This window comes from Lissotriton vulgaris, chromosome 3_2 (genome assembly GCF_964263255.1).
Source record: "Lissotriton vulgaris chromosome 3_2, aLisVul1.2, whole genome shotgun sequence".
Classification (NCBI taxonomy): Eukaryota; Metazoa; Chordata; class Amphibia; order Caudata; family Salamandridae; genus Lissotriton; species Lissotriton vulgaris.
Window position 1 is genome coordinate 295,119,230 of NC_141690.1, and position 26,458 is coordinate 295,145,687.

A 26,458-nucleotide genomic window follows, 5' to 3' on the forward strand; every position below is an offset into this window, starting at 1 on the left:
ATTGATCAAGAAGTTGGAATTCCTCAATGTGGTTGCACAGTTGTTCATGGACACATTTCTCAAGCTCTTTTCCAGAGTAGGGATGTTTGTGACTCGTCAAAAATTATTCATGTCTTCAGAGTCAGCTGTCAGTTTTACGAGAATAGGGAGTACCAGCCCCGCCTTCAGGCAGTCAGAGATCTCACCTTGAAGAAAAGAAGCATTGATGATTTTGGCCGAGCGGGACTAGTGATCTTATTATTTCTTTAAAGAAGTTGGAGGTTGAAGTGATTTGAAGGTTTCAGGGTCGAGAGTATGTTGAAAATGGATGTACCGATGAGGAGTGTGAATTGACTCCAAGAGGAATTGTTTTTAGGAGAGAGACAGGGCAGAGTAAGAGGGAGCGAGGGAAACGAGGAGTTAGGAGAGGGTGATAGATTTTTCAGGGCCCAGGGCAGACCTTAGCTCAGATTCAATCTTGCTCGCCTTTTCAAGGAAGAAGTCAGCAAAGGCATCGCAGTGTGGCTAGTCGCAGGAGATGGGAGGAGATTGGATAGGAGTTTTATTGGATTGTAGCTTAATCAACTCTAACAGCCTTTTCGGCCGATTTTTGGCTTTGTCAAGTTCGGATTTGAAGAAGGTTGCTTTTGGCGCTCTGATGAGTTTGCTGTATCTACTCCTTTTTAGTCTTAAAATTGTTAGGAGACCAATAGATGGAGCGGATCTCCAAGAGCGTTTTGCTTGTTTCAGGCCGCGTCTGTCAGCATTTAAGTTGTCATTAAACTACAGTTTGGAGTCTTTGTTGGACTTTCTTTCTGGTTGAAGGCGGGCAGTTACATTCAGGGAGGTCAACATTGTGTTGTTGTAGTGCTCAGTAAGGTCGTGAATGTCGGACATGTTTGCTGGCGGTAGTAGGGAAATATTTCAGCGAGATATAAGCTCATTTACGTTTGTGTTTTGGAGCGATCTTATCCAATGTTTTTGTTTTAATGGTTGCGATCTTTTGGAGTTTCAACTTTCTAGGATACGGAGGGTGATATAGAGATGGTCCGATCAGTCACAGGGGAGAATACATTCAAGCTGAATGGAGTTGGGTTTGGAGATGATTAGATTGAGGGTCAAGCGCATGTTATGCATAGTACTGCACCAGAATTGAGTCAAGTTGAGGTCAGTTAGGAAGTTTTTGAGACTGTTCACCTCCTCATCATTTGGGTCAGTCCAAAGAGGATTGAAGTCACCAAGGAAGATCATGGGGCAGTGCAGACAATGGTTGGAGGCAATGGTTTCCATAGTTTGTTCAATCAGGGGGAGGTTGTCTCCTGGAGGGTGGTAAAAGATGCGCAGGCTGCATCAGGGTCTATGTTTTCTAGTGATGTTTATGCAGAAATATTCACAGGATGAGAGAGTTGCCGAAGGGGACTGCTTCGCTGAGAGAGAGTTGTGGTAGATACAGGCTATGCCACCTCCCGTTTTCAACACGATCTAGTCTGATAATGTTATGGCTCGGCGTGACTAGGATGTCAAGTATGGGACCTGAGGAGTCAGGAAGCCAAGTTTTGGTGAGGATAACGAGGTCTAGTTCCTGAACAAAGATGCGATCGGCAAGGTCCGTGGCATGTTTCACAGCTGATCTACAGCTAAGTAACATGCATTTCAGGTGTGATTTGTGGTGAGTGAGAGAGGGCTGTGTAAAGGGGATCTGCATGAGGTTATTAATGTTTAAGGCATTAGCGTTGAGTCTGGGAGCTCTATACGGGTTAGATGAGATGCTTTATATGTCCCCCGTAATGCTTGCTTGGGATTAGTAGCTCCAGGAGATTTCATAGGGTAAGTTTGAGTGGTTCCAGAAGGGACGTTGATGATCCAAAGAGAGGAGCTGTAAGCTCACAGCAGGGAGAGAATATCAGGTTCTGATAGATGATTTTTGGATCTGGCAGATCTAGATGGGGTGTTAGGGTAGGTAGTGGTATTCCAGTTCGGGCCTGGGGCCTGGGGTTTCTGCCCCAGGTCACTCAATAGCATTGTGGAAGGAGATGGTAGTTTAGGGTACTGGTGGATCATATGCAGGATCTCCTGCGAGGTCTTGTTGGAAGAGAAGTCAAGGGCCAACTCCGAGGTGATGTTAATAAGTTTTTGTATCTCAGTTGAGTTTTAGAAGCTCTCGGTTTATTTCCTTGAGCTTAGATGCAGGACTAGATTGTGGTTCATAGCTGTTGAGGAGGGGAGGAGGAGGGTTGTTCACTAGAGTGGAGGTAGGCGAGTCCAAGGAAAGGGGATGATGAGGAAGAAGGTTATACTTTGAGGAGGATTTCCGTCTCCGTTGGTCAGTAGAGCAAAGCAAGTGGGAGCTAGAATTGGCGTTAGGAAGGAGGTTAGGTGGAAGGCGGGCAAGGTTCAAGAGTTGAGGATTTGAAAGAGAGCGGGGTCTTGTGGTGTTGATGAGGTTAGGGGGAGCTGACTTCCGGTGGAGAGTGGGCAAGCCTGTTGTGGAGAAAGGGAATTATCTAGGAGAGAGCCAGGAGGAAGGGGAGTGGGGGAAGTGTTGGTGAGGACGTCAGAGCTAAGGTTAACATTTGCTCCAGCATTACCGGAATGGAGGTGGTCAAGTCTGGGTGGTCGGGAGATGGTGGGTGAGTCTGTGGCGCCAAAGTTTGGTGGAAGTAAGGCTCTATGAATGTTGTTCAAGATAAGCGGGCCCTATGAATGTTGTTCAAGGTAGGCGGGCCCTATGAATGTTGTTCAAGGTAGGCAGGCCCTATGAATGTTGTTCAAGGTAGGCGGGCCCTATGAATGTTGTTCAAGGTAGGCAGGGCATTCAACAGGTAATTGTGGCTCAATAATGAGAGATCATGGAGGTCCTATGGCAAAGTTAAGGGAAGGACGTCCCTTGAGTGATTAACCCCTTCCGTGCGGCCGCGATTTTTCCTGTGTGCGGCCGCTGGCAGAACACGGGCGGGCCATGACGAACCCCAGCCGTCATCAGCACACGTAGAGAGAGAGAGAGCTCTAGGCACTAAGTGCCAGCTGGAGGGCCGACACACAGCAGCAGCATCAGGAAGATCTTCGGTGTGACCGGCATCAGATAGCCGTCGAGAGCAGAGTAGCCCGGTTAGCAACCCCAGGGCCAACCGCCATTGACAATAGGGCCAGGGTCGAGGCTGTAAGTCCCAGCTGCAGGCTGCCAAACAACCGTGGCTTCGGGACATGCAGAAGGAGAGTACAACTTCATCATATATCACTTCCACAGATTGACAGCAAGGGTTGAGAAGGCAGGGAACATCCGCCGCAGGGGAATCAGTTCTGTGATCTATTCATTAATAGTGCTTGTTGGGGTTCTGCCGCTTCTGCACATCCTCCACTTTGACATCCAGCACGCTGTAGGGAGGCAACTTCACACACCAGGCAGACCCTCAAATCCAGGTGCGTGTGCCTCCAGCTATCTCATTATTCGCAGTTCCTCTCATAATAACCACGTACTTCTTGGCCAGTGACGGTTCCTCCTGGCTGGGCCATAAACAGCCTTCTTAAAACAACTCCCAGAAGGGTTCCTCCCAAGTGAGCAGCTGCAGTCGGGAGCGCCTTGAGTCACAAGTGCAGGCATGCTAGGCGCTGGCCGCAGCGCTGGGTGGCATCAGCCATGGCTCGGAGGCAGACACGGCCCAGGGGCGGCTTCCTTGGCACGGCCGGGCTCGGTGTGCAGTGCTGCTTGAGATTTGTTTCGTCTAATGATGATTGAGAGAGGGGATCCATGGCTAATGGACCCAAAAGTCCAGAGTGGTAAGAAGGGAGGACAAGGAGAACATAAAGATCACATGGAGGGGAAAAGAAGAAGACGAGGAGGAGGGAGAAAGTGCAGATGAGGAAGGAAGGGATGGGGCAAATCGAGGGTGGCTTGAAGAGGAATATCCTGGCACCTTTCTCTGAAGGTAGCCAATTAAACAGCAGCACTGTGTCTCAGTTTGGAGTGATTGGTGGCCTAAAAGGTGGGGAATAGAGGTCAGTATAGCTCAGATTGGTTAGTCCATAAACTGTACTAATCTGGGCATTTAGGAAGAGTTAGTGAACAACTTTATTCCACTCGAAGATGGCCGCCATCTTGGAGTCACCTTGAGCTTTGAACATGATAGTCTTCCTTTCATTTCAATTGACGGGCATGCTGACTTCTATGTCGGTGTCTAGGCTCCTAGACTCTTGGATCTGCCACTATTTTGTATTGAGGAAGGCCCCTTCATAAAGAGGGAAGATCCAATTTGGAAGCCACCAGGGCCCAGACAGGGTCCCTCCACACTGCAAGGGCCCCACAGTCAATCAGCACAAACAAGGCCCTAGCCAAGTGAAATCAACACCACCAGTTTATGGCACGCAGAGCCCCAGTCTCCGCTTAGTGGTGGCCTTGGGGGGGGGCGCAATGATGTGCAGAGCCAAAAACCTGATTGTTGTGGAAACCAGGAACAACTGCTGGAGATGGTCTGGCCAGAACATTGTCATCATCAGGGGGAGAGATGGAGGCCAAGAACAACGTAGATTGCCTCCAGGGGATCTGGCTAATGTGCACGCTATCACAGAAGGAACAGCCAGCTGAGCCACATTGGGCATGGATGTGGGCACAGACAAGGAGGGGGTCAACAGAGAAGGCCACAAGCCTTGTCAAGCAGTGGCAAACCACCAGGACAACCCCGAGAGGGTCAGAGCAAGCCCGACAACCAGTCTTCACAAAAGCGGAGCCAGAAATGGGATGGACAACAAATCCTGCCTCGCAAGTGCCCAGTCACTCATCATAAATGTGCAGAGGCCATTTGAGAACAAAGTTTGGAGTCTGGTCACATCCCCAATGAGAGATCCCACCAAACCTCACTAGACAAGTGCAATACAGCTTGGGGCACAGGGCCTGGCCAGCAGTGTGTAGGTAATACTTCTCAACCTATTATATACCAAATTATAAAAAAATTGCCTATTCTCTTTCTAAACATATAGAAAGCAGGCCTATTATCTTTGTCAAAAAGTCACCAATATTTAGAATCCAATGTACGTTATATACATTTGTGCATTGCAAGGTTTAATAAAAGTAGCTCCCATAATTTATTTAAATAAAACCTTATTTAAAAAAATAATCAACATCTCTTTAGGCCATAAAGTGCAGCCATAGAACCCACTACAAGGGGGTCTCTGCACTCCATCTGAAGAATACAAAGCTTCAGTTTGGAGCACTTTGAAAAATATGGTAAGCTATCATGGGTCAAGGATTTAATGATTCAGGAGACTTACTGTTTTTTAATGTTGATAAGAGGCTGCTACACACCCTGCAGCGCCCCACAACATTGAGAAAATGATTGGTGATACCCCTGCACCTGCTAGGAGCACCGTCAGACTCTCAAAAAAGTAAAAAAGTGCACATTAAGTTTATACCAGGCTTCTGAGGATCTGTGGACCCGACAAATCTAAACTTAAGATCTGATTTGCTACCACCACATCAACAAAGATATGGCAGCAGTTTAGGACTCAGGGACTCAGTTCCCTGTCCTGGTAAAATATTTTTAAAAACTGAGAGAGGTGCCTCGTGCACTGCGGATGTGGCCCAGTTAGATATGGGTGCGGACTGCAGTCCAACCTGGTGGCCCATACTTGCCCAGTCACAGCCCCAGAACAGTACAAGGAGTGCAAGGATAACAAGTGGCGCATCATCCTACGCTGTAGCCGTGCTCAGTCCCTAGTTTCGGCCCAAGGACTCAAGCTGCACAGGGGAGACCAATAGGAGAGATCGTTGGAGCCTCAACAAGTCATAAGAAGTCTTAAAAACATATCAGCCCTTAAAATGTTTGATCAAATATCACAACACAACAGTAATTTGTTTGCAAAAAAAATGCCCTAACCGACCCTCAGAGGGCTTCAGACTTCGAGGGATAAGCAGGGAAGAATAAAACAAGAATAAAAGAGTAAACTGAGAAAACATCGGAATAAGGGGATCCAGATAAGAGGTCAGCGAGCACTAGAACACCCTCCAAGGGGACTCGAGAACATAAAGATCGGAAGTGTGGCACAAATCAGAAGCCACCAAAGAGGCTGAATCAGTGAGCCATCCACTATTGCCCACTCCTATAAGAAACTCGAGGTTATAGACAGGACGGCGCACAGTCGCCCAAGCCTTAAGCCAACCCCTGTAGTCTGCATAAGAAGTAGTGTGGCTCACTGGTTAGAGGCGGCAGACCCGAGAGCAGAGGACGGCCCGGAACCAGGGTTCGATTCCCGGCGCGGCAGGTTTCTGGACCAGGGTCAGCGGACTCGATAATTCTCTCGCCTCGGTGCCCACTCTGATCAGCGATCACACTCGGCAACTCATCTTCACTAACGGCCCCACCAGACCGCCGGGGATGCCTGGTCTCACCCTGGAGATACCCATTAAGGGACCATCTCTCAGGGAAGCCAGGAAGGGTTTCGCAGCGGTCGAAGCGCCTTGGGACCCTACGGGTAAGTAGTGCGCTATATAAATGCCAATACATTTACATTTACAGGTATACATCTCTCGGGGCACTAGAAGGAGCACAGCAAGATGGCCACACTGTAGAGCAGTTCCGCCGGCCCCCGTCACTATCCTTTAAATATCCTGCTCCCTGGGTGCCATCCGCGCCAAATTTTGCAGAGCGGCTCATCTACCGTCGTAGTGCAACAGTTTGTTGCAGGCCTGGAGCATTGCTAATCGGCTGAACTGCTTCTTGTACGCAGGCCCCGGAGCGGCATGGTGGCAGCGTGAGAGGCAGTGTTCGTGGCATGGGCTTTGAATGTGACCTGAGCGTCTCCTTGAACTTGCGACAGACACTGCTCCGTTCCGGTGTGGCTGGAGCTGCTGGCGCAGACGGAGATCTCCATTTCTACAAGTTGCTGGATGGCCTGGCTCTTGGAGTCCATCACTCGGGGGAGCTGCGGGCGGTGAGATGCACCTGGAGCTGGGACTTGCTTGCTGCTTCTGCCCACGGCTTGTGCTGCCTGTGGAGTCTACGTAACAGCCTTGTTTGACTGGTGAGCAAATCATCACTTAGGGCCCTTCTACCGGCATGTGGTGTGGCCAGGTGACTTACCGGACAACTCTGCTGAGGACCGAGGGCTGCATTGGCGATGTGGTTGCTGTTGTGGTGGACCTGCTGCGGAGTTGGGACCTCTCTCCTGCCGGCTGGCGAGACCTTTGCGTCATCGATCCTGAGCACCTGGTGAGGCCAGTGCTGGATGTGTGTCCTCTGCGCGGACGGGCTGCCATGATGTTATATTATTCTATGTTATGTTCTTTAATTTTATAAGGCGCTCAGCTTCCCAAGGGTTTCCCGGCGCCGCCTGCATAGGTCTAAAAACAAACACGGAAGAGGCCTATTGATTAAAGAGCCAGGTCTTCAACCTCCCACGGAAGTGCTCGAAACTAGGCTCGTTTCTTAAAGACAGAGGAAGAGAGTTCCACAAGGTAGGCCCTAAATAAGAAAAGGAACGACCGCCTACTCTAGATAATATGTATCTAGGAACCACAAATTTGGTCTGATTAGCTTAGTGAAGAGAACGAGGGGGAACGTACAGTTGGACAATAGATTTCAGATATTGGGGGGCCTTACCCATTTTAATCTTGTACATATAGGTTAAGGTCTTAAATTTAATAGGTTTCTCCACTCTCAACCAGTGGAGGTCACGTAAAAGACTAGACGCAGAGGAGAATTTTGGAATTTGACAGAGCAGTCGGGCGGCAGCATTTTGAAAAATTTGTAGTTTATGAATCACCTCCTTGTTAGCTCCAAGAAACAGGATGTTGCCGTAGTCCAGGCGAGAGGTAATCAGAGCCTGGATGGCAGTTCTTTTAGTTGATTCCGGGAGCATCCATAGAATCTTTTTGAGCCATCTAAGAATGGCGAAACAAGTTGCAGCTACCTTTATGGCTTGAGGCCTCATAGAAAGCTGATCATCGATTACAAAGCCCAAATTGCGAGCTTGTTTAGTAGGCTGAGGGTAACACCCAAGTCGGGAGGCCAATGTTGGGGGGCCCAAAGTTCTTTGTTTTTCCCTAGAGTGAGCTCCTCAGTATTTTCTCCATTAAGCTTAAGCGAATTGACTTGCATCCACTGCATAATTTTGCTCAATCCGACTTGGAGACAAGAAGGTACGATGGCTCTTTTAGCAGAAAGGGAGAAGACTATTTGGGTGTCGTCAGCATAGGAATAGATTGACAACCCTGCCTCCTCCGCAATCTTAGCCAATGGTTTCACATAAATATTAAACAATACAGGGCTGAGAATCGAGCCCTGTGGCACCCCATTAGGTGAAGCATAGACCTTGGAAACTGCCCCTGAAAAAGAGACCTGAAAAGTACGACCGGACAGAAAGTTTGCAATCCATTCCAAAGCAACTCCCGTCACCCCAATGAATCTAAGTGTTTGCAAAAGCACAGTGTGGGACACCGTGTCAAAAGCGGCGCTCAGATCTAACAATATGAGCGCCACGGAGTCACCATCATACAAATGGCAGTGCAGCATTTCACTCACTCTCAAAAGTGTGGTTTCAGTCGAGTGCCCTTCTCTAAACCCTGACTGAGATGGTTGTAAGAGCTTATGGGACTCCACATAGTGAGTTAGTTGAGAGTTCACATGTTTCTCCAGCAACTTGGAGAAAACCGGGAGCAGGGAAATAGGGCAAAAGTTGGAAAGCTGAGCTGGATCAGCGATGGGTTTCTTTAACAATGGAAGAACCATCGCATGCTTCCATTCAGGAGGAATCAGAGCCTCACACAGGGAGGCATTAAGAAGTTCCTTAATCTGATCTAGAATGGAAGGATGCATTTTTTGGCAGCAAATCCCGGGGAGAAACTGATTTAACACCTTTTAAGACTTTGTACAAAGAAATCGTGTCAAACAGTGTCCAGTGTACAAGTTTAATCACGCTGTTCTCAACCTGAGTCACTAACTAAATATCAGAATTTAGTGAATCCGTAGTGACCATGCATTGCTGTGAAGTAGGGACTTCAAGGGTGTTTACTCTGGAATAGATCTGTTCCACCTTATCAAGAAAAAATATAGCAAGCTCCTCACATTGTGAGTCAGATAAAGTAAATTGAGGTGCTTGACAGGCCATACCAGACAATTCCTTAAGCAAATTAAACAGAACTTTAGGGCAGCTTTGAGCATTCGTGATAGTGGTACTGACGTACTCTGCCCGAGCAATATTACAAAGAGAATGATAGTCTCTGATTATTAAGTGTGCCGCCGTGATGGGTTGAGGGTAAGTGTCCTGGGCCTCATGGGAACTGGCTCATCTGCTGTGAGGACCCTGGGCTTCCGGTTGTGGGGTGCTCTGCGGGTGGGTATCTTCCCTCTCTATTGCTATTCGGCCTAGCATGCTGGACCTCCTTGACTGCTGTATAGTGCATATCGACCTGAGGCCCTGCTGGATAATTTCCCCCTCCCTGTATTGCGCGCCTTGGCCACACGGTGAATCACTGTGGTGCTTTTTACGGGCTGTGTGGCTGTTGCTGGGACGCACCGCATCTACCCCATTTGCTGCTCGATTGTGGTGCGCACTGTCACACGAGGATTGTGCCTATATTGCATCACTGTGCATTTTAGGTTGAGACTGATGTGCAGCTTGGTGGCGACTTTATAAACCAACTAGGCTGATACCGTGCTACGGATTGAGACCTTCGATCTATTTATAGGTACCACACCTCGTTACTGTGAGGGCGACAGTCATTGGTTGCATTCGGCTGACATGGTGTGAGAGGCATGCACTGCGTGCTTTTCCAACGGAGCATGCTGTCTCAATGAGGCTTGTTCTGGCCTGCTGTGCATAGAGAACTGGCTGTAGACATTATGTTGCCTTATTGGGGTGCGGAGGACTGTGGGGCATTGTTACACTGCACTTTTGCTGTGCCACTGCATTTGTCATATCATGGGTAAACCTGGCTGATGACGGCTGATTGCCAGAAACTGATCCTAGGATGCTTGATTCCAGTCCAGGGAAGACATGGCTTGGCAGTTCGGGCTGGACTGTTCCCATGAGGCACAGGGTCAAGACTGATTTGCATATGGCCATGTCTGAACTGGGGTGGTGTGGAGTGCGAAGACAACGATGGATTTAGGCCCAGATCTCTGTACTGGGGTGAATGTATGACATTGTTCTGCATTATGTCCATCAACTGTTGTTTTGCGTAAACCAGGTAAAGGCAAGCCACGCCTCAATTTTGAACTACGGAAATCTGGCAAGCCATCGGAAACTGCTACATCCGATTCAGAACTAGACTCCAACAGTGCAACACCAACTGCTTGTGAAAAGACTCTATCCTCCATTCAGGCAAAGTTACAGGACATAGATGGCAAAATTGCGGCCCTCAATGGTCGAATATACCATATATCCACTAAAATTGACAAACAGGCCGCTCAAATTGGCGATGCTGAGTAACGCATTTCCAATACTGAAGATGTCTTGGAGCAGGTTACCACCAAGGTCTCTGACATGGAAAAGATTCTGGCAGTCATTCAAGCTAAAAATGAAAACCTTGAAGCGCATTCATGGCGCAACAACGTGCACATACTGGGTCTGCCGGAATCCACGAATGTGGGCAAATTGGAAACCTATGTGGAGAATATGCTCCGTGAAGTTTGAGGCGCCGATAACCTTTCTGAACTGCTCATTGTAGAAAGGGCTCATCATTCTTTGGCATCTCGCCCGCCTCCGGGTACTCCACCCCGGCCGATTACCACCCACTTGCTGAATTACAGAGACCGGGATGTGGTCCTCCGCATTTCCCGCCAAAAAGGAGCCATCACCTTTCGAGGTACTACATTATCTTTTTACCCTGACTTTACAGCCACTGTTCAAGCAGCGCAGAAGGAATTCCATAATGTGAAAAGCTTTTGATCAATGAAAACATCCAATATGCTATGCTTTATCCAGCCCACCTTCGGAGACGCACAGAAGATAAGACCAGGATCTTCACCAGCCCCAAACGGGCCATGGACTTTGACAAATCTCTCTGCCATAAGAATCATGTCTCTTCTGATACATAAGACAATGAAGATTGAAGCCAGTAACCGATGAATCTCACTTTGGTTCTAATGTAGGCTATAACTGTTCTGGTTCTGTTTAGGACATTGATGTCATTGTGCTCTTTAGTACTGTGGCAGTGCTTTCATTACTGGTTGGATTAGCAACTTGTGTTGCCTTGTTTGTCTATGATTGTTCCTTCTCCTGATACCTTGGTATCCTTTGTCCATATATCTTTACTGTCAACACTGCACAAGTACTGCAATTTCGGTTGTTTGGATGCCGTTGATGCTGTAAATTGTCTCTGATGGTTCTGGATGGATGCCTTAGGGAGTATATGGCTATAGACGGCGGCCACCTCCCTGGTCCTTCTGGGAGTTTAATGGGCCACAGTGTCCCCCAATGGGTCTACCCAATCTCCAGTTTTGTAATTGTTTCTTTATGTTGGGGTCTGTTGTATCTTGGGGATATGGCTCTGGCGAATTGGGATTGCTGAAGTGGTTGGAGGTTGGGGTTTTTATTGTTCCTCATTGGGAGTTGTTTATTTTTCATTGTACTTTCTTATTGGCCACTGTACTTACCTACTGTTGCAGCCCTACGTGCTTTGACACAGTACTCATTTCTGCTTAGTATAATCGTCTCTGCTCATGGACGATAGATACACTTGTCTGACAAGGAATGTCTGAGGGCTCAATTATCCCCCAAAAATCCGTCAAGTTTTTGCGTATCTGGATAGGCATGGGGTCAGATAGCTCTCCTACAGGATACACATCTTACCAAGTTTTCAGAAACTAGGATTGCAATTAAGTGGGCTGGATGCAAGCTTGCCACATCATACTCGACATACGCAAGGAGGTTCTTGTTCTGTTGAAAAGGGGTCTGCCAAAACATACACAGACGATGAAGGCCGTTGTGCTATAATTCATGGAAAATTGGGACTATCGCTGATTACTATTATTAACATATATGGCCCCATAATGGATGAACCACAGGTATTTCCTCAAATGCTTAGTGTGTTGCGCACCTGGTCGGATGCAGCCATTTTGTGGTGGGTGATTTAAATACACATCTGGATCCTACTAAAGATAAATCGAACCCACAGGGAGCACGCACCAGAAAAGTTGCCCAGTGCATAAAAGATGGTGTGCTCCAGATGGGGTTGGTAGATGCTTGGCATTTACGCGGTTGTATGATGTTACAACGCATACTTTTACAACGCATGCCTTTACAACACATTTTGCACATCGCAACATCCTTTACAACGCATTCCATTACAAAGCATGACATTACAACAAATTGTCTAAAACTACTTTTACAACGCATTCCATTACATCCCATACTACTTTTACAACACATACCATTACAACGCATACCATTACATTGCATGTATGGTAAGTTTTGGATAGTATAGGGGTAACAATTATAATCTAACTCCAGGGGGTGCAACAGTAGGGTAAGTGTTGGATAGTGTAGGGGTAAAAATTACTATTTTAACTCTAGGGGGTGCAACTGTAGGGTAAGTTTTGGATAGTGTAAGGGTACTATGCATTGTAATGGTATGCGTAGTAAAGGTATGCATTGTAATGACTGCGTTGTAATGACATGCATTGTAATGGTATGCGTTGTAGTGTCATGCGATGTAATGTTGCGATGTAAGGGATGTTTGCGATGTAATTACTGCGTTGTAATGATAGTGCAATGTAAAAGTTGCATTGTAAAGGTTGTTTCCCGTCTACGCAATGATGAAACGAGAAGGGGAACAGATACCACGCCAGCACATAATAGTTGGCCCATACTTCACAACTGGGTCACGGATGTTTCTCGGCTTCCCCGCACACTATCTGATCACAATCCTGTGAGATTGATCCTCTGTATCCCCACCAATACGCTTCACCCATTCACCTGGCACTTTGGTGCTGAAGCTCTGCTAGACCCTATATATACACTGACACCATAAGGAAAGCGACAGCGCAGTACTTTGAAATAAATGTGGACACGGTATACAGTGCAGCCACCCTATGGGAGGCCTTTAAGGTTCCGTGAGGAGGATCAGCGTTAGCACAACAGCAGGGATATTGCGGGACATAAGGGGGCAACTCTCCAAAATAGAGACACCACTGGCAGAGCGGGAACGGGGCTGCACCACAAACCAAGCACCACCACTCTGGCATGTGTAAATGAACAGATTATGGAATATTACACAATGGCTGAAACTGAAATCCGGTATCTGTCGTGCCTCCATGTTACCAGGGCATATGGCAAGGGGGCCAACCAGGTGGACACACAAGGGGGTGGGGGGGCGATTCACGCCTCAAGAGATAGCGATTCCATTCAGGACCTGCTATGCAGAGATATACACATCACACAGGTGTGTGGACAGTGATGCACTCCATGATTATCTTTCTGATATCGCTTGGACCTGGCTGGTAGATGGTCACCGAGAGTCCCTCAGCCAACCCATCGATAAATCTGATATTAAAGCAGTGATACGATCCCTACCAAACAAACAAGCTCCGCCTCCGGACGGCCCTACGGATGAGATCTATAAAGAATGCGCTGATCTTTAGCCCCCTTCCTCTTAGATGTGTATGGGGGGCTCGCGAGACTGACATATTACCACTGTTCCTGGGTTAGGCCCTAAACATCACATTACTCAAAACAGACAAATCTTCTCTTTGTGAATCCTACCGCCCTTTATCGCTAATCAATGTGGATTCGAAAATACGAGCAAAAATACCAGCTGCCAAACTATTTCAACACGGGTGTGTTTTCCAGGGTGGGTGCTTCTTTCGTACTCTGCCTTTGGCCCTGATACGCGTGGGGGGTGAACTAACCCCTAATGAAAATCTCAGAATCATCCATTTTAACTACATTCACCAAATCTAACACATATCTCTTAAATTAAATAAACTCGGCCTCCGGGACAGGAGTAATTGCAAATGGCGTTGCCATCCCGATGCAGACTTTTGGCACCCAGCATGGCAGTTTAATCTTGTTATGAAATATTGGGAAAAAGAAATAGAATATCCAACCTGTCACAAGTGCACACCATCCATGTGCTTGTTATGCTTTGTGCCTCAGGTAAAAGGCACCTTGGGTACAATTTTGAGAATTGCTTTGTTATTAGCAAAACGGCGAATGGCGCTAACCTGGGAGCGCACTTTGGCGCCTCGTCCTGACCACTGGATTAAGGATGTAGCGTATTGCAAGGAAAATCTTGAGCTTTATTCAGAAGAACTTCCGTCATCGCCCAAGGACATCTGGGAGCCATTAAGGCCATATCTGGTAACGGAAGCTGGAAGAGATCCCTTAAGAGTTAACTGATGGCTTAAAGGTATCCTTATGTAACATGCATTCCTCACTCTGTGATTTATGTGGTATTCAGTTTTACGTGCGGCTGTGCAATTTGTATCTTAGCAAAACACAGTCAAAAGATCTTTAACAAAAAAAAAAATATACATCTCTTCTCGAAGAGGGGTATAAAGGTAAAGGATACAAAGCATACTGGGTGAAACTGAGGAATCACAGCCCAGAGGAAAAAGAAACAAACAAAGAGAGCGAGGCAAGAGTCTTTCAAATCGGACAACACATCAGAATCAGTGATGTCCTTAAGCAGAAGAAAGCTACAACAATCCCGTCACAATCATCAGCAATAAACAAAGAAATGACAAAAGAAACAAAAAAGAAGGAGGGGTATAAGATAACAGATTTTTTAATAACGTAAAAAACTGCAGAACTTAGTCCCACAAATGTTTTTTTCTACCACTAGAGTTGGAAGTAGTCAGTCGGACAGCAACAGGAAGCAAAGGCTGCCCGGGTCAAGAGATCACAATCAAGAGGAAGCATCCTCAGATCTCACCATGCGAGGAGCTGCTTCGATAAAAACAATACCCGTACAAGCAAAGATCCATCATTGAACCGTTCAAGGGGCTTCCTCATCCTCAAATCTAAAGGGCTGGGACAGTTTGCGTCCGAAAGACAAGATCGAATATCCTCAAACCCGAGCAGGAACATTGGAGATACAGGAGCAAACACTCATTGAACTTTTTAGAACATTATCCAAAACACAAGAGGCTAGTCAATCTAGGATCAACTTCCCAGAGGTCGCATTACAAAATTATCAAGGAGAGGTGTGGAGCGGAAGGACAAATCTTCAATTAGTCTAAGCGTCTTCGTTATAGGTAGCAGCAGCCCACAGGATAAAAACCGATTAATCTTTAGTAATATGTCACCATCAACATTAATTAGGAACATCGAGCTAAAGGAGGGAGGGGCTTTAGGTACTAGCAGAGTCTCTCCAATATTAAATAAAGAGGATCAGGTTGAAAGGGATTCAATGCAAAGAGGTTCAGCACTATACAATATAATATAAAGGTGCCATATCAAAGTTCACGAACAGTTAGCACACAGAAAGACATCCAAATCCAAGATGTATGTTTCTTGAAGTAGTTTCTCTTTATTTTTCTTTGTTTTTCCAAGAGCAAATGATCATAGACATTGCCAACGGGTTTCGTCTCCCAAAGAGACTTCTTCAGGGCTTCACAGTATGGCATGAAGTATGTTCATTGGAAGGTCGTACAATTCAACCCGCAATATATGTAGTCCTCGTTTTTTCAGCTCAACTACAAATGCTGTGAGTTATCATGCCATTGCTTAGTCTTTACACTTTATAGACGCTTTCCCAATATTGGATTTTTAAACTTTTGAATTGTACGTCCATCCAATGAACATACTTTATGCCATACTGTGAAGCCCTGAAGAAGTCTCTTTGGGAGAGAAATGCGGCTGGCAGTTGACAAATGGCCTGACTTCAGGGCAAACATGACATCAAAACGCAGGGATAAATGCAGCCATGTGGGAAAAACACATGTGCGAAATGTACGCTGAAGCAGAACCTAAAGAAGTGTGGGACCAGACGGACATAGACAATAAAACAAGCACATGCCAAGCCGCATTAAAACAGACTCAATATGTGAACGATAAAGGGAACAACGTGAATACAAATCACAGTAAAGAAAATCTGTCACTGATTGTAGACATAGAACAACTTGAACAAATCTGAAAGAAATTAAAATCAGAAGGGGAAGCAGGACCAAATGGAATACCCAATGCTCCTTTTGAAGGAAATACAACTTACTGGGCCCATACTTCACACCTCTTTTTAACAAGCTATATTACACAAACAACATCCCGGATTCTTGAAGAGGTTGCATTTTCCAGACAATATTTAAAAGTGGAAACCCTACAATACCAATGAATTATAGATTAATAACATTAGATGATGTGGAGGCAAAGCTCTATGCAACCTGTTTACTAGAGCATCCTAAATCCTGGCTAGATAACATTAAGCTTTTACCCCAAATGCAAACAGGGTTTAGGGCTGACATGAGGGCATTAGAAAACCTAACAGTGCTGGCACTATTAGACAAAAAGTCCCAAAAAAAGGAAAGCACAGCTTCTTGCCTGCTTTGTAGACCATAAGTCTGCCTTTGATTTAATCCTGCGGGGCCACTTATGAAACAAAAGGGCCGCACCGGGCATACCAAAGAGACTATTGAAGACAATCACGGAGCGATACACAGGAACGTGGGTCCAGGTCGAAATTGAAGACGGTACGCGTGTAACTAGTAAAATTGACACAAAAAATGTTGTGGTGCGTATTAGCTCCATGTCTGTTAAATAACATACCTGACAAATCTTGCGGAAGTACTCAAAAACATCAACTCCCATCCGCCAATTCTGGACTGTGAAGAAATAGGATGTCTTCAGTACGCAGACGATATCGTTTTATTAAGTCAAAAGCCAACAGTATTGCAACACAGCATGAAGGCCCTAAAAAGTTATAAGGACAATCACTGTCCAGGCATGTTGTCTTAAGGTGAAGATGTTATTGTCTGTTAAATTTGAGAGTTGCTTGTGTTGGGGATGCTGATTTCAGAATATTAAACACAGATTTATATACTCTTGTTTGTGTTTTATTCAAGATGTCTTCTTCCTGACCTTTCAGCGTTTCCATGCCATATGTCACTGTTGGCATTAACCGGGCATGCATCACTGTTAGCAGGTGGCCTAATGAAGGACAGCTCAAATTCTTTCTTAAAAATGTCAAACCATAGTTCAGTGATTGAGCTTTCGCTTGCAACGCTTCTAAATGTTATTTACCTTTCATTAAAGGCTCAACATTAAATCCTAGGGGCCTCATTTATGAAAAGTGACGCATTGGTACGTGAAAACAGCAATGCGTAATTTTTCATTGCGCCCTCATTTCGACCCCAATGATGCGTCATATTTACAGTACGACGCATCATGTCACAAGAAGTTACAGATACGTCAGTATTTCTGACGTATCTGGAAGGCGCAAAAGTGACGCATTGCTGGAGTGTGTCACAAAAGTGATGTAACTCGAGCAATGTGTTCTTTCACATGGGCAAGCCCAATGTGAAAGAGCATGCGTCAGTCTTACGCCTGCTGTGAGGCAGGTGTAAGATATTGACGCATTTGCGTCCTAGAAGTGGCGCAGTGAAATCTTATAGATTTCACTGGGTCATTTCTATGACCCTTTCTATGCGTCACAACGACCCCCTGCAAACATTATACCTGGCGCGAGTATAATGTGGCCGCAAGGTTTTACAAAGTGACGCATCTACCTAGATGCGTCACTTTGTAGTAGATGCGTCACTTTGTAAATATGGTGCAACAAGGCACATAGTTTACGCTGCTGGCACGTCACAAAAAGTTACCCACTGGCGGCGTGAAAGTGATGCACGGCCTCATAAATTAGGTCCTAGATATTTATATATTTTAACTTCCGCAACTTTTTTCCATCCCTTATCCAAGAATGCTTCTTGTTAGTTGTGTCCACCAGACGTACTATTTTAGTTTTTTTCAAGTTTAACTCTAACCCTTGATTAATTCACATAAAAAGCTGCTGCCCCAGGGGTATCTCACAGCACACTTCCCACTGTCATTAAAACTTCAGTTTTTGCAGTTCAGATTTGGAAAATGGAAACAAAAGATCTAATCCCAACCTGGGTGGTCCAGTCACCAAACCAAGAATGCAGACTGTGTAAATATAAGGAAGAAACCTTGGTATACATTTTCTGTTTTGCCCGAAGTTCTAGAACGAAAGGAAACTAATGCTGAAAGGAAATTTTAGAGATCTAAAAATGTGATCATGTATGCAAATGACAATCACGCGGCTTGGTGGCTCCTCTATACCCCTTATTTGCCGGGGAGTCAATATTGTAAAAGCAAATAATAAAGCAAAGAAACAACTATCATGAGGAGCTTGCACTTTAATAAAGAATAACATTGGGGAACGATAATTGTAGAATTGGTAAGAACAAAGTAACATTGGCTAATTCACACAAGGCTCTCGCACTTTGAACCCTGGGGCGATATTAGGAATAAAGGAAAAATGTTAACATTCCAGATAAGAAATGTAAAAATGTTATTAAAACAACAAGCATTGAAAGTAACGCAGATGAATTTGCAGAAGACTCTAGCACCTTAAATCCTGGGAATATATCTATATATATAAAAACAAATGTATGTCTGTCTGTCTGTTTGTCCTTTATGCATTACTACACCATTCACCCGATCGCCATGAAACTTTGGGAAGTTGTTGAGTACACTCCTGCGAAGGTTTCTGGTATAATTTCTTTTAAAGATCAGCCCCCTAGGGCCCTCATAATCTTTCGAATACTGAATTTGCAACCATGACTTTGCAACGGTACAAGACTTTCGGTGAAAAAGATGATGAACAAATGTCATCGAAGCTACAATTTTGAATGGGAAATTCAAGGGGGAAGATGTACTGTTACCACATATTCCTATGATCCCAACAGATATGCCATTTGAATTCAAATGTTTACAGTTTCCGGTTCGACTCGCTTTTGCAATGACCATCAACAAAACACAAGGACAATCGCTGCAAGTGTGTGGATTGATTTGGAGAATCCGTACTTTTCACATGGACAATGTATGTGGCCAGCTCATGCGTCGGAAAACCTTCTGATTTATTTGTGTACGCACCAGACGGAAAAACAAAAAATATTGTGTATCCACAAGCACTCGAATAAATAAATAGAATTAAAACGACACTTTGAAATGTTTTCCATATTAAAATGAATAAGTTTCAATAAAAATTACACAATGTAAATTGAATGTTATCATAACGAGTTTACTTGAATTTCCTTTCTTCTTAGATCGCAACAACGCTCGATGGGTAAGCTAGTTAGGCATAAAGGACAAACTGTTATCTCTCCAGTCAAGCGATTTAAAGAACAATTCATTTAAATAACAAGCACTGAAGGCTGACGTACATGGGGGATAATTAACAAGAACTAAAACAGTGGTTTAATAGTAAGCCGCTGTATTAATAGAAATGCATTCTAGGTATTAATGTTTTTAACATTTGTTTTCATACGACTTTTTAAAGATTTTACATGTATTCTCTTTTATATGAAAAAAAATTGATTAAATAGTCTAGGACAATGTTTTAGAGTGAAAGTAAATAAATTGTTAATGTTCTCGATACTCAACGAATGAATGTCAGTGTAATGGTTTTTATCGACTAAACACTTTAATAAACACTATACACTCACTCAAACCATCACTAAGACACTCACTCAAATATTCAGTCACCCACTCAGTGTGGAGTAGATTGTGCTGTGTTTCAGACTTAACTGCATTAGCCCTGATTGGAAGAATGTAAAGCTCACATGCGATGAAACCCACAAACCATCAGTGGGCAAGGAAATGAAAACCACAAACTTCCTGATGACAATCTCAGAGGAACCCGTCAGTGGCATAGCAAGGCTTCCCCGAGTGCATTCTCTGAATGTGGTCACAGTTTGCAAAGAATAGAGCAGAGAGTGCTGTCACAAGCTCTTTCATGGTTTTGCTTAGGAAAACAATAATGAATTTGTCATTCAGCACAGAAACCAAGGCCCTCATTTATGAAAAGTGTTGCATCGCTGTGTGAAAACAGAAATGCAACACTTTTCAGTGGGCCCTCCTTGCGATACCATGGATGCTCCGTATTTACTGCACGGTGCTCCATGTCACAAGGATTTACAGATACGTCAGTATTCGTGATATATCTGTAGGAGTAAATGTCTCACATTTCTGGGGTCCTTGTGCAAGCCCCATGTGAAAAGGCCTGCGTTACCCCATACACCTACTGAGAGGCAGGCGTAAGGATTTCAGGCAGTGGCATCCTAGAAGTGTCACAGTGAAATCTCATACATTTGACAGCGACACTCCGACAAGCCTTTCCTGTGCCAGAATGCCCCGCTGCATACATTATACTTGTTGCAGCTATAATGTAGAACAGGGGTTTACAAAGTGACACATCTGCTTAGATGCATAATTTTGTAAATAAGGCGCAGACCCTTGACCCTGGTCAGAGGCAGGTCGCTCCCCATGCCGCACAGCTCCACCAGTTTGTGCCAGTGCTCCCGCCCTCACTGCTGCCACGACTTCACACCAGTCCTCTGCTCTGCTTCCCCCTCCCTCCTCTCTGTCGTTTTTTCTCCACACTTCACTTGCTGTATTCTGCTGTAATTTGCCCTGTCTACATTTGCTTATTGCCTCCGATTTTTGCTGTAATTTGCTCACGTTTGCTGTATTCTGCTCTGATTGTTTTTGCTTGCCTCCTTATTTTGCCCGTTCTTTCCCTTCTCGCCGCTGCGTCCCCTGCGGCGTGCCCCCTTGCTCGCCCATTTGCCCCCCGTTCCCGCCTCCCAACCACTCCTCCCTCCCACCTCCCCTTATTATGGCAGCTGCTGCACGGTGAATAGAGCGACCCTTGACCCTGGTCACAGGCAGGCGGCTCCCCACACTGCTCAGCTCCACCAGTTCATGCCCGTGCTCCTTGTCTCGCTGCTGCAGCGAGTTTGCACCAGTCCTCTGCTCTGCTTCCCCCTCCCGCCAATTTTCTCCACACTTAACTTGCTGTATTCTGCTGTAATCTCCTCTGTTTACTTTTGGATTTTGCCTCCTATTGTTGCTGTAATTTGCTGTATTTTGCTCTGATTGTTTTTGCTTGCCTCTTTATTTTGGTCGAACTTCCCCTTCCTGCCACTGCGTCCCCTGCTGCATGCCCCGTTCACTCGCTGATTCGCCCGCACTCCCACCTCCCAGTCACTTCTCTCTTCCACCTCACCTTCTTATGGCGGCTGCTGTGCCAATGCGCCTCTTGCACAGGCAAGCCCATCTGTGCCTGTCTGCGCCTGGATCGCGCCCGGTGCCAGAACCCCTGGCCCCCATGAGTGCCACGACACTAGACACCGCTACGACAGCAACCTTCTCCATGCACTCAACACCGGCAGTTCATCCACCTGCTTCCAGGCCCCCCCGAAGCGCACCCACTGACCCGTCACTTGTCGAAACTGTGGCTTCACCAGCCAGTGAACACCAGTATGAACTGCCCCTGCCACCAGGGCAGGCCACAACCACCTGAGATGCATACTGCTCAACACCCGCTCTGTCCACAAGCACGCCGCCACACTCTGGGACCTGCTTGACTCGTCCTCCCCAGACGTCGCTAGAGACCTAGATGAACCCCTCATCGGCACCCAACGTTGCCATAACTATCCCGGATGGATACAAGATGACCTCCCTTACGCTGTAAGAGGCGGCCGCTCACTCGCGCTCTGCCGAGTCCCTCAGCGCTATCCTCACCCTCCGAGTGATTCCCTGACTGAATTCCGTCTGAATACTGCTGGCTGGTATCGTAGCGCTTCTAGCACTTATAGCACTGCTATTCTTTCATTACCTGCATCGCAGCGCTTATCCTCCTTGTAACCGCCCGCATTTTAGTGGTATCATTTGCATATCTCATCTTGCACTGCGCTCGCTTTCTTAAGCTTGTACCGTTTATACTGCTGCTCGTTTATCTGTGCCTTCTCTCCTTTGCTTAAATCTTTTTGTGGCCCCAAGCTCGCCCAGCTCGTATTTTCTTCCACTGCCATTTTGTTTGTTTGTGCTTTGGAGCAAGCCCCTCCTTTCCGCCCCGCACCCGCCTCCCCAGCTGCTCCTCCCTTCCAAGACTGACCACCACTGCCCCGTAGATCAAAGCGCTGTGACCTCCCTTACGCTGTAAGAGGCGGCCGCTCACTCGCGCTCTGCCGAGTCCCTCAGCGCTATCCTCTCCCTCCGAGTGATTCCCTGACTGAATTCCGTCTGAATACTGCTGGCTGGTATCGTAGCGCTTCTAGCACTTATAGCACTGCTATTCTTTCATTACCTGCATCGCAGCGCTTATCCTCCTTGTAACCGCACGCATTTTAGTGGTATCATTTGCATATCTCATCTTGCACTGTGCTCGCTTTCTTAAGCTTGTACCGTTTATACTGCTGCTCGTTTATCTGTGCCTTCTCTCCTTTGCTTAAATCTTTTTGTGGCCCCAAGCTCACCCAGCTCGTATTTTCTTCCACTGCCATTTTGTTTGTTTGTGCTTTGGAGCAAGCCCCTCCTTTCCGCCCCGCACCCGCCTCCCCAGCTGCTCCTCCCTTCCTCCGCCCCCCTCCACTCTCCATTTATGTCTGATGTCCCAACGCGCAGTGTCCACGCGCTACAGCCACGCCGAAGGTGCGCCAAAGGTAAGCCCGTCTACGCCCGTCCGCGCCTGGACCGCGCCCAGCGCCAGACCCCCTGGTCCGCGTAATGCCCACCCCTCCCGCATTACTTACGATGCCACCACCCTCCTAGCCCTTAACCCTGGCCGCTCCCCCATCTGCGTCCAAGCCGCTCCTGGACACAACCATGGACCCTTTTCCTGCTACTCCTGCAAGTTCGACGGCAGCAAGAACAACTCCTCATCTACGAACACACAACAGATATCCGATCCCAACCACCTACAATGCTTCCTGCTCAACACCCGCTCGGTCCACAGACACGCCATTGACCTTTGGAATCTTCTCGAAACCATCGCTCCGGACGTCGCCTTCCTAACAGAAACATGGATGAATGCCTCTTCAGCCCCAGACATCACCATCGCCATCCCGGAAGGCTATAAGATCATTCGCAAGGACCGTACCGGCCACACAGGAGGAGGCATCGCTATCGTCCATAAGAAATCCATCCGCATCTCAACCAGCTCAGACGTCAATCTCGCCAACTCTGAACACCTTCACTTCCAGATCCACATCGACCCCAAGACCACACTCAGAAGCACCCTCCTTTACAGGCCACCAGGACCCCGCGCACAATTTAGTGAAGACATCACGGACTTCATCACTCCACACGCGATCCCCTCCGAGGACTACATCCTTTTGGGAGACCTCAACTTTCACCTTGAAAAGAACAACGACCGCAACACCACCACCCTTTTGGACAACCTCGCAAACCTCGGACTTAAACAACTTGTCACTACCCCCACCCACATCGCAGGTCACACACTCGACCCTATCTTCACCTCCAGCAAGCATGTCTCCTTCAGCCACACCACAGCTCTCCTTTGGACTGACCACAGCTGCGTTCACTTCACCTACAACAAGCCCACATCCAACAACCACCCCCAACCCACTCTGCAAAGAAACTGGAACAAAATCACCATCGACCAAATCTCCTCATCGCTTCTTCAAAAGCCCCCCGCCCACTCCTCAAACCCAGACCAAGCAGCCATTAACCTCACCCAATGGTTATCCAACAGCGCCGACATCCTAGCACCACTGAAAAAACGACAAATCAAACTAAGCAGCAAGAAGGCCTCCTGGTTCAACGATGATCTTAAGAAATCCAAGAAACGCTGTCGCTCCCTCGAGAAGGCCTGGAAAAAAGACTCAACCACCAGCACCAAGGACGCCTTCAAAAACGCCACCCGCATACACCACCAACTAATCCGAAAAGCCAAGAAAGCAGCCTTCAAGGACCGTCTAGATAACAACGCCCACAACAGCAAGGAATTATTCAACATCGTCAAGGAATTTACCAACCCCTCAGCCAACTCCAACGACATCACCCCCTCTCAAGCCCTCTGCGACTCCCTAGCCTCATTCTTCCACAACAAAATTGCAGACATCCACAACAGCTTCGACAACCAACCCGAAGACCAACCCACCCAATCCCCTGCAGGACCTCCACCCCCCCAGAACATCCTCAATGACTGGAAGCCAATCTCCACTGAGGACACCATCCGTCTGATGAACTCTATCCACTCAGGATCCCCCACAGACCCTTGTCCTCACCACATCTTTAACAAAGCAGACTCCATCATTGCACCGCACCTCCGAGACGTCATCAACTGCTCCCTCAACTCCGCAACCTTCCCGGAAAGCTGGAAACATGCCGAACTCAGCGCCCTCCTGAAGAAACCCACAACTGACCCCACCGAACTCAAAAATTACCGCCCTATCTCACTCCTTCCATTCCCGGCCAAAGTCATCGAGAAAGCTGTCAACAACCAGCTCGCCGCATTCCTCGAAACCAACAAATCCCTCGACTCCTCACAGTCCGGCTTCCGAGCCAAGCACAGCACCGAAACCGCCCTCATCGCAGCAACAGACGACATTCGAATTCTACTAGACAATGGTGACACAGTCGCCCTCATCCTCCTCGACCTCTCCGCAGCCTTCGACACAGTCTGCCATAGCACCCTTCTACAGCGCCTCAAAAACATCGGAATCCAAGGAAAAGCACTGGAATGGATCACCTCGTTCCTCTCCGGAAGAACCCAGAGAGTCCGCCTTCCACCATTCAAGTCAGAGGCCACTGAAGTCATCTGCGGCGTACCTCAAGGGTCCTCACTCAGTCCCACCCTCTTCAACGTTTACATGAGCCCCCTCGCGGCCATCGCACGCCAACACAACCTCAACATCATCTCCTACGCTGACGACACTCAACTGATCCTATCACTCACCAGAGACCCTAACACGGCCAAAACGAACCTACACGAAGGAATGAAAGAAGTAGCCGAATGGATGAAGCACAGCCGTCTGAAACTTAACTCAGACAAAACAGAAGTCCTCATCTTAGGTACCTCCCCCTCCGCCTGGGACGACTCTTGGTGGCCAGAGGCCCTTGGAAAAGCACCCATCCCGACGGACCACGCACGGAACCTGGGCGTCATCCTGGATTCCTCACTCTCGATGAACAGACAAGTCAACGCCGTTTCTTCATCTTGCTTCAACATTCTTCGCATGCTCAAAAAAACATTTTGCTGTAGCCCTACTGTAACTAGAAAAACAGTCACCCACGCTCTGGTCACGAGCCAACTGAACTACGGAAACACCCTCTACGCCGGCACCACCGCAAAACTCCAGAAAAAACTACAACGCATCCAGAACGCCTCAGCCAGGCTCATATTAGACATCCCGCGTAAAGAACACATCTCTGATCACCTGAAAAACCTCCACTGGCTCCCCGTCAATAAGAGAATCACTTTCCGGCTCCTAACCCACGCACACAAAGCACTCTACGAAATCGGACCCGAATGCCTCAAAACACGACTGTCCTTCTACACCCCCTCCCGCCAGCTACGATCCTCCAACCAAGCCCTTGCCACTGTACCTCGCATCAACAAAACCACCATGGGAGGTAGATCCTTCTCCTACCTAGCAGCTAAAACTTGGAACTCACTTCCCACTCACCTTCGCCTTACTCAGAACCACCTAGCATGCAGAAAGCAACTCAAAACGTGGATATTCGACAAGTAACTCCCCACCCTTCTACAAGCGCCTTGAGACCCTCTGGGTATGTAGCGCGCTATATAAATCTTTTGACTTGACTTTTTGAAGATCACCCGCAGAGACCGCACCAACAGACCGGGAGGAGGAATCACCATCGTCCACAGAAATACCCTCAGAATCTCCACCAAAACTGAAGACACCCTCAGCAGCACTAAGCACCTGCACTTCCAGATCCACACTGATCCGAACACCACCCTCAGTGGCACCCTCATCTACAGACCCCCGGAACCTGGCCACAGTACAGCGACTCCATCACAGACTTCGTCAGCCCGCACGCCCTGGACTCTACAGACTACATCCTCCTCGGAGACCTGAACTTCCACCTAGAAAACGCCAACGACTGCAACTCCTCCACCTTGTTGGACAACCTTGCCAACATCAGGCTCAAACAGTTTGTCATGACACCCACCCACTCCGCCGGACACACGCTCAAACCCATCTTTTTCACCAGCAGCCACGTTACCTTCAGCCACACCACAGAGCTCCACTGGACCGACCACCGCTGCATCCACTTCTCCTTCAAGAAAAACACAGTACACAACAACCCACTACGAATCCCCCAACTCAGCTGGAACAAGGTCACCGAAGACCAGCTAATCACCACCCTTGCCCGAAACCCACCATCCAACCACACCGACACTGACACAGCCGCCCGCAACCCTAGGCAATGGATCGACGATTGCGCCAACGCTCTCACCCGATCAAGAAACCCACAAACAGACACACCGAGAGAAGGGCCATCTGGTTCACCACCGACCTCCAGACATCCAAGCAGACCT